General features: G+C 41.2%; 1 protein-coding gene across 12 annotated transcripts in view; it reads right to left on the bottom strand.

The window, feature by feature from the left end:
• baz2ba (bromodomain adjacent to zinc finger domain, 2Ba) overlaps positions 1-8,732 on the bottom strand; it is a 64,929-nt gene that overhangs the window by 50,501 nt on the left and 5,696 nt on the right. For 11 of the 12 annotated variants that reach the window (XM_034880058.1, XM_034880106.1, XM_034880079.1 and 8 more), the window contains exon 2: positions 1,022-1,065. The exons of the other annotated variant lie outside the window; for it this stretch is intronic. The gene's annotated coding sequence lies outside the window, so the exon portion shown is untranslated. The remainder of the gene's footprint in view (positions 1-1,021; positions 1,066-8,732) is intronic. 12 annotated transcript variants of the gene reach the window in all.

The following is an 8,732-nucleotide window of genomic DNA, read 5'->3' as shown; positions in this document are numbered from 1 at the left end:
CACACACACACACACACACACACACACACACACACACACACACACACACACACACACACACACACACACACACCCTAGAAATTGATTCCCCAAGAGAGAGGACTCATCAATACTTATCACAAATGATACAACCAGTACACACCCAACCTCGGGGGATATAATATATCATTCAGAGCCAGAGATGAAGCAGTAACGGTTAAATAGAATCAGGTCTGCTAACACATACTAGGCTAAAGAGACTCGTGAACTCGTTAAAACTAGTGTTTCCCTTAGCTCCACATTCAGTAAAAATCTGTGTTTTTTTACGTAAAAGATCCTATTTGATCTGGCGACACACTTGCAGCCACAAGACCATCAAGTCAGGCAGCAGAGAAAAGTGCAAGTCATTGTCTGTGTGTGGAACAACAAACTGCCACCTTGGTGTGTGTGAAGTGAAGCATTTGGACGCAGCCGCGCCCCTGAGCACTGCTAGCTCTCACACAGAGATGGTAAGAAAACAGAGAGAATTAGAAAGAAAGAAAGAAAAAAGAAAGGGCAGAGAGAGGAGGATATTAAAGTAAAGCTGTGCATCGCAATACACACTAAAGACCATCCTCCTGACCCAGAAGCCCTGCAGGGCACATTAACAGCCATTTCCATTTAGCGTTGGCTAACAGATAGCAAAGTCAAAGGATGTGTATTAGGCGCGTACGTTTCAGACAAATACTCTGATTAGAATGGGAAAAATCTAATTAATTACTTGATTCACTGAATGAACCCCGAATTTGTAATGTAATCATAACAACTGCTTTTCAAGGGGCTCTTGTTAAATTTAATTGGTGGAGTGAGAAAAAAACATCCTCTGAATGAATGAAAATCAAATTAGGCCTGAAACTGGAGGAGTCGGCAAGTTTGTTCTGGCTTGGCATAAAAAAAGTGTGTGACAACAGTATATCTTAAAAAGTCACACGCAAAATATATACAAAGGGCACAAAGGGGGACAGAGAAGACGTAAACACTGTTAAGTAAATGCTGTACTCACTGTTAGAGTTGTCTTTAGCTCTTTGACATAACTGCTGTTAACACCTGGAGAAAAAGCAGAAACAAAAGATCACAGTGGTTCAGGTTAAAAAACAAAAAGCTGATGTTTTTCCAGCATGCTTTCATTTATATGATAATAAAATGGTTAAATTATATGCAGTATTGTGATAATGCTGAAGGGTTTTCCTTAGAGAGCCAGGAGGGGATGGAGCCCATAAAACTAAAACTACCTGGATATCAAAGTTACAGGCACACAGCTTAGAATTTGCGGTTTTCAGACACATCAAACAAAACGTACAGTGACGTCTGAAACACAGCTGTGGCAGCACACACACACACGCACACACACACACACACACACACACACATACAGAAAGATATTCACACACACAAAAAGTCTCTTTCTCCCTGAGCTCTTTCTTGCAAAACCTGTTTGTTAGAAATGGATCTAGACACTGGAGCTTTGAGTGTGAGGATATTTTCCCCAAACACAAGACCGTTCTTGCAGAGAACCAAGCCTTACTAACGTTCTCACGCCCATCTCTCACTCATTGTCTCTAAGGCCCTCCTGTGCTCTTGCAGCGCTGAGCCTAATCTGAGAAGCTCACCACAACAGACGCCACCCAGCTATGTAGGTTTCACTACAGCAACCAAACACACACAGATTTTACGACTTTTATTTATGCTAACGTACTCCTATTCTTGAATCTGAAAGATATCATCAATGAATCAGACTGATGCCAAACTCTGAAGCAGGGTTTTCTGCTACAATGTCAGTTATAACTTGTGTCAGCATGGTTGGATGGTATCATGAACAGTACACGCTTCTCCTCGTACACATGCAACCCGGACATAGGGAAGTAGGCTCTGATAGACATTTCCAGACACACAAACAGTGTTTCACCATGTGTGGGTAGCTATCTAACGAGGTTTTGTTGACAGTAAACACATCCATCTGGTCACATTCAACAGAATCCAGACTGGTGGACACTTCATCAGAACGGATGTGGTCAACTATCGCAGTTATGACTTTCTATTTTTTTCAATGACCCAATCTCGCACATATTGTGGTTTAAAATGTTATTTCAACTGCTGTTACCGTAATTCATGTAAATGTCAACTTGAATGAGGGTAAAATGCATGGTTCCCACACTGTCTTAAACATCAAATAAAAGGACTTTCCTGGGACAATTCACTCAAATTTAACACTGCGTAGTTTGAGACACGGATTAAGGTTGATTACTGTTACTGTTAATTACTGTTGTTCTATTCCTACACAAAATATATAAATTCAAGAGCTTTTAATGATCCATGTCAATGTTTGTAATTTTTTCAAAAACATTCAAAGCCTTGATTCTTTCTGCTCAAATTCACAAACTTTTAAGGATTTCAAGGACCCTTGGGAGCCATGAAAAACAGGAAATGGGTATATTATATAAGTGATTTGTCTTCCTAGATGCCCTCCAGTCATGTAAAGTGGCACATAATGTATCGCACATCTGTCATTACAGCTGAATTTATCCCCGACCAAAAGTCCCCTACACTGGCGTTGTTGATAACAACCGCACCGATCGAACTGCAACGGTCCCCGTCATTATCTACACTCTTACACAGACAAACTGACAAACACACACACGCACAGACTACAGACAGACACACACACACACACACACATACACACAAATACTTTGATAACTCATTGAAGTGAGAATGATAACATAGAGCCAGGTAGACTGAATTCATCTTCAGCTTTTTCATAAAAGCCTATTAGTGGATGATTAAAGGATCTCTGCTCATAGGGCTTCAGCACAGAAAATGATTTGCCAGCCACGAGGCAGGTGAATTACACTGGATAAGAAAGCCAGTGCTGTCTGCCATCATTTGCCTGACTGAGAATCAGGCTGTTAGTCTATTAACCCCATTTTACTGTAAGATCTTACCAGTTTTACATCAATGGCAGATAGATAAAATATCACAAAACACACATTTTCTCTTCCTAAGATGTTATGCCTTCTTCACCGCCAATGTCCTCATAAATCGTGTCAGTATAATGACATCAGAAGCCACAGCTAACAATTATTTTCATTATCAATGAATCTGCAGATTTTTTTTAAATTAATCATTGGATGTATACAATGTCAAAAGGTAGTACAGCATTTTTAAATCTTTAAAAAGCCCAATCATCAAACATTTGAAAACCTTAAGATAATTTGTTAGATAGATATTTATTGTCATTGTATGTGATACAACAACATTCAGTTTGAGACATCCTCTCCAAATAGCAGCATAGAGTAAAAAGTAATATATATATATATATATATATATATATATATATATATATATATATATATATATATATATATATATATATACACACACATACAAACATATAAACAGTATACAAACAGTATATATATATATATACACACACACACACACACACACAAACACACAGACACACACACACACATTTGTTTCATGTTCTCAACAAAAAAAACGTTAAACACAGCAGCAGTTATTGCACAGAGTCCGATTACACTGCGAAGGTAAAGGATGTGTGTATGGTTTTATGTGTGGATGTGGTTATGTGTGTGTGATTTCCGTAATATGTTCACAGCTCTGGGGAAGAAGCTGTCTATTTGTGTGTGTGCTGGGGATCTCAGTCTGCCTGAGTGGAGGGTGGTGAACAGGGAGTGTCCGGGGTGTGAGGTGTGAACAAGGGAACGTTATTGGGTGAAAAATGTCGTCTAGTGAAATAAACGATTAGTCGATCGTCACAGTAGATGCAGATTATTTGATCGACAAATTTATTCATCAACTAAATGTTTCAGCTTCATATGACGTATGAAAACTTCAAATTAAATAGAAAACAGGATGTTTACCATCCAATTACTAAATAACATGAACAATTTCATTACTTGGATATTAGCATTTTATCACACAAGCAATTTTTTAATGAGAGACAGCCCATGTAACTACGTTAGCTATTGTGTATAGCCTTTAATGAACAAAGTGATACAAAAAACTTCTGCCCTAAGTTATGTAAGTGATCTTCTTTTTGAGCAACAATCAAATGTCACTTTTATTATGATCATCCTTACTTTGTAATTTCCATCATATTAACTTAAAAGGCAAACAAAACGGAAAAACAGGAACTCTCTGCAAAGTTATAATTACCTGCATTTACACTCCAGGCATGCTTGCACATGGACAGTGTACAACAGAACTGTTATGACATCTCTCTGAATTGTCTTGTTTGGTTTCCCTAATCTACCCCCCCTGCCTCAGCCACACACATGTTGACTTTACTTTAGCATTCATACAGCGGCTCTCCGGCATCTACACAGGGTTAAATACAAGGGTTGGACTTTTGTAACAGCCACAGAAAGAGGGAAAGACAAGGAAAAGTAAAGAAACCAACAAACACAAAAAATAAAGGAGGATAGAAAGAAAAAGAAAGAAATGTCACCATCTTTCATGTAAGCCTCCTTTACAAAGAAACTCGGGTATTTGGGCATGGAAAACAAGTGTACTCTGAACATACACATATTGAGACTAAAATCCCTTGCTTTTTAATATTTGATGCCTTTTTAGAAGAGCGACAGTGGTGAGGTGTTTGTCTCCGTTATCTCTGTTGATCTCTGGCACACCAGGCCCTGTGGGAGCGAGCTAGTGAGACTTGGCCGCAGACATTTTCCTGAAGCCCCCAGAACAAAACAGGCAAGTCTTGACAGTCTGTCCGCCACCGAGTCGTCACACAATCAGTTGCAGGAAACCAATCCCTAAATAGCAGTGATTCATCTCTTCATCACACACAATGCCGTACACAGTGCACAAAGAAGCTCTCTCTCTCTCCGTCTTACCCTATCTGTCTCAACCCCCCCCCCCCCTCGTGTGGTCTCTCATGCTGCTTAAAAATAAGTGCTTCTCCCAGCTTTCTTTGCCCTGTGATTTACTGGCAGTGTTTAACTGCAGGGCAGCATCTTTTATTGTTACATGATCTGGGGCTGAAAGCTGACAAAATGAAATCTCTGTGCCAACTATCTTTGTATGTGAGTAAGTGTATGTTCGGGACAAAGTAGGGAATAAAGTGCAATTCAAATCATCCCAGCCTCCCGGTGCAATGTGTGTGTGTGTTTGTCATTCCACTAAATGGTTTCTTCCTTGACTTGATGGAACAAGTGCCATCTCAAGGGAACGGGTTACACCATACACAAAAAGTAAAACGCTTTGAGAGTGGCAAAAAGCTCAGAACATTAGTGCAATCCATTTGTGAGAGGTAGACACACACACACACACACACACACACATACACACACACACACACACACACACACACACACACTATAAAATACCAGGCTCGATTGTATGCATCTGTCTTTTTTGTCTGTGTATGCATGCATGTTTTTGTGTTGCCATGATAACTCTTCTCTAAATGGCAAAGAGCATGTTGCTGCATTAACCAATCCACTTCCTTCTCTTGCTTTTCTTTGCAAAGATAAATCTCTTTCCGATATGCAGTCAACCTGGCCTTGCTGGTAACTGCCCCACGGTTGCATTATGAACAATGATATCAGTACAGTATGTGACCAGATCATCACCAGTAGATAATCAGGCAAGCACACAACAGGTTTGGTGTTTCGTTACAGCTTTGATGATCCATCAAGATGACGTGTGAAGGTCAGAGTCGCTGTGACCAACACAGCTGTCACATCTTCTCCCAGCACCCTCTTTAACTGGCCTTTCAAAACACTCGGCATAAAACATAGCCAAATGGGTAGCGCAGTGGCCAAGGCCAACAGAACATGCCTGTAACGTAGGCTGGGCTTGTTTCATGACATGATTACCCTCCATAAAATAAAACAAGATGTGGTGAAGAGGCAAATCAGAGCTGTTTTGGGGTGGTGACATCTGAAACTATGACAAGGAAACTGTTGGCATATCCCGCAATGAAAAACAATATGAAGTGTATTAGTATTGGCTCTATTTAATTCAACAAACAATAAATCCTCAATTTTAAAAGACTAACAGCTCTGTTGTATGAGAGGAAACGGCTACAGTGGAGCTGTGTGGAGAGCAGATGTAAATCCACTTTGATTTCAATGCTTGTGTGTGTATAATTGTGTATATTTGTGTGTGTATATGTGTGTGTGTGTGTGTGTGTGTGTGTGTGTGTGTGTGTCTGTGTTTGTGTATGTGTGTGTGGAGTTTCTAGTAAATGGATCTGCTGTCTCCTTGATCAAGGGAGTCAATAAAGGGCCAGCCCTGTCAAACCCTCCGGGGTAAGTGTGCATGCACATATGTGTCCGTGTGCCTCCGTGTGTGTGTGAGTGTGTGTGTGTATAAGTGTGTGTGTGTCAGTTGTGTTATGGTCCGAATTTGAAGTACTCTGACAGGTGAGTGATTGAGTGCTTTAATTTTCCTCCAGCGACAAGACATGTGCACAAAAACGCATGCATTGTGTGCGCGTACGAGCACACACACACACACACACACACACACACACACACACACACACACAGAAAGATAGATGAAGAGAGAGAGAGAGAGAGCTGTTGTTTCCTAGAGGATGCTGCTCCTGCCTGCATGCTTAAATTAGCTCTAAATGTTTGGATTACACACGGGAGCTCTCACAGAGGATTTAGCAGCCATAGCCTGGAGTCCGGGGGATGTGTGGTTGTTTCCATCTACATCCAAACAAACGCACATGCACGCACAATAAGTGTCCTTATACAGATCTCAAACATATGTCACTTAATTATCACTCACTGCATTCAGTCACATCTATCTAACTCAGACAAACAATGGGGATATGTCGGGAATTTAAAAGCAACATGCAGCTCTAAATGGTGTAAAGAGCAGCAGCACGCTATTTCATTCATGTTGGGGCAAGGGTTTCCACATTACACTTTTTTAAGAGTGCAGTCTTGGCTTCTGTTGGTGGGGGGAGGATAGAATATGCTAGCAGACATAGAGACAAGAAGAGAAAGGAGGAGAAAAAGAGAAGGGGAATGAGGGAGGTCAGTGCCCCCAGTCTCAGATAAAGGCCCTCTCCCTCCCTTCTGCCTCGGCTTTCGAAGCCCCTGCCAGGATCGAGAGGCGTCTCACGTTACAGCTGTCTCTCAGTGTCATCGTTCAGAAAAAAAGCACACAAGCGAAAGAGAGAGAGAGAGAGACAGACATAGTGTGAGAGAGACAGACAGAAGGGGAAAGCGAGACAATGCCAGAGACCGCGCAGGGCTAGGCTTTCATAGCTGGACAAGAGAAAAACAACAGCAGCAGCAGGTTCAACTGGGCGAGGGAGCCCTTGTGGTCTGGCTGCCTGGCGGTGTTTTTTAATAAGTAAAGTTAATGCAACATAAGTGTTCACTACAAGGTGTGCGCATTTCAAAATCACTAAAATGTGCTTTGACTTTTTTAAGACAAATTATTTGAAAATGTAGTGTGAATCCGATAATTTCCTCTACACCACCTGGGACTCACTGAACATATCCTTAGCAGAAAAAAAATGGTGAATAAATGATTTAATACCTTGTTTTGTGTTGAATGAGAGCAGAGAAAGACAAACACAGTATACTCAGAGAAAGAGACGATTATGAATGTAAGACTCTGTGGTATAGGGTGTCTCAGGATTAGACATCGATGAGTGGCCTCTCTACACATGAGTATCCATTTTTAACCTTAAAATGCTAAAAACAGCAACATGTCCCAGGTCCAGTAATGAATAATCCGATGACTGCTAGCATTTCAGCCTGCACTTCTAACAAGGTGAGTCCATGTAGGTCAGTACTGAGTTAAGTTCAATTTAGATTGAATGCATTTGCTAGAGATCTAAAGGTTGCCCATGAATTCTAGATAAAAACATGCATGAAGAAAAGGGAGCAGTATATGCAGTTTTCACCCCAAAACAGTAGCGCGTGTACAGTCGACACAGTGAGTGCTGTTTATTGTGCCAGTGTGGTTTACATAAAACATGGTTAAAAAAAAATACACATAGAGCTACTGCACAGCCCAAGACGGCTTTCCTATTTATTTTTCTCCAGCCTTGTCATTTCTCATGGCGTTCTGTAGGAGTTAAATATTTAAAATTCTGGCTTAGCTTGGTGCCAGCACAGCTAAAATAAAAGCCTTTGTGGCAGCAGTGACCAGATTTTAAATGCTGAAGAAGATCAATAAATGGGGGTTGTCAAGGCGCAATCTCATGCATTTGTGTGTGTGTGTCTGAGTGTTTGTCCTGTCCCATGCGTAACTGCCTCCTGTGTTCTTACAGCAAGTGTGTGTGTGTGTGTTTGTGGGGTTTTGTGTGTGTGTGTGTGTGTGTGTGTGTGTGTCTGTCTTAACACCCACTGAGACTCACAGCTCCCCTGCCAGCTACAAGCTATTCTATAGTATCATCAAGAACTCCACTGACCCAGGAGCCACACCAATAGAGAAACCAATATCACTCCCATTCCCACATCCGAAACCTTCTTCCTATTTCTTTTCCAATCCCAGTATCCTTTCCCTTCTGAGTGCAGCCAGCCGGTATGGGTGAATTGTAGAGCAAAGTATAAATACCGGCCCCCTGCTACAGATAAAGAACGAAGATGTGTGGTATCAAACTAAATAGCAGGTTTTCCAGACCTCGTCGACATTTCCATAATCAAGTTCCTGCTAAAACAAAATGATGGGCACCTGTATACAAAGTGGACGAGGGGGGGGGGGGGGGGGGG

This window comes from Etheostoma cragini, chromosome 1 (assembly GCF_013103735.1).
Source record: "Etheostoma cragini isolate CJK2018 chromosome 1, CSU_Ecrag_1.0, whole genome shotgun sequence".
Taxonomy (NCBI): Eukaryota; Metazoa; Chordata; class Actinopteri; order Perciformes; family Percidae; genus Etheostoma; species Etheostoma cragini.
Note: the sequence above shows the minus strand (reverse complement) of the source record. Positions and strands in the feature narration are given on the sequence as shown.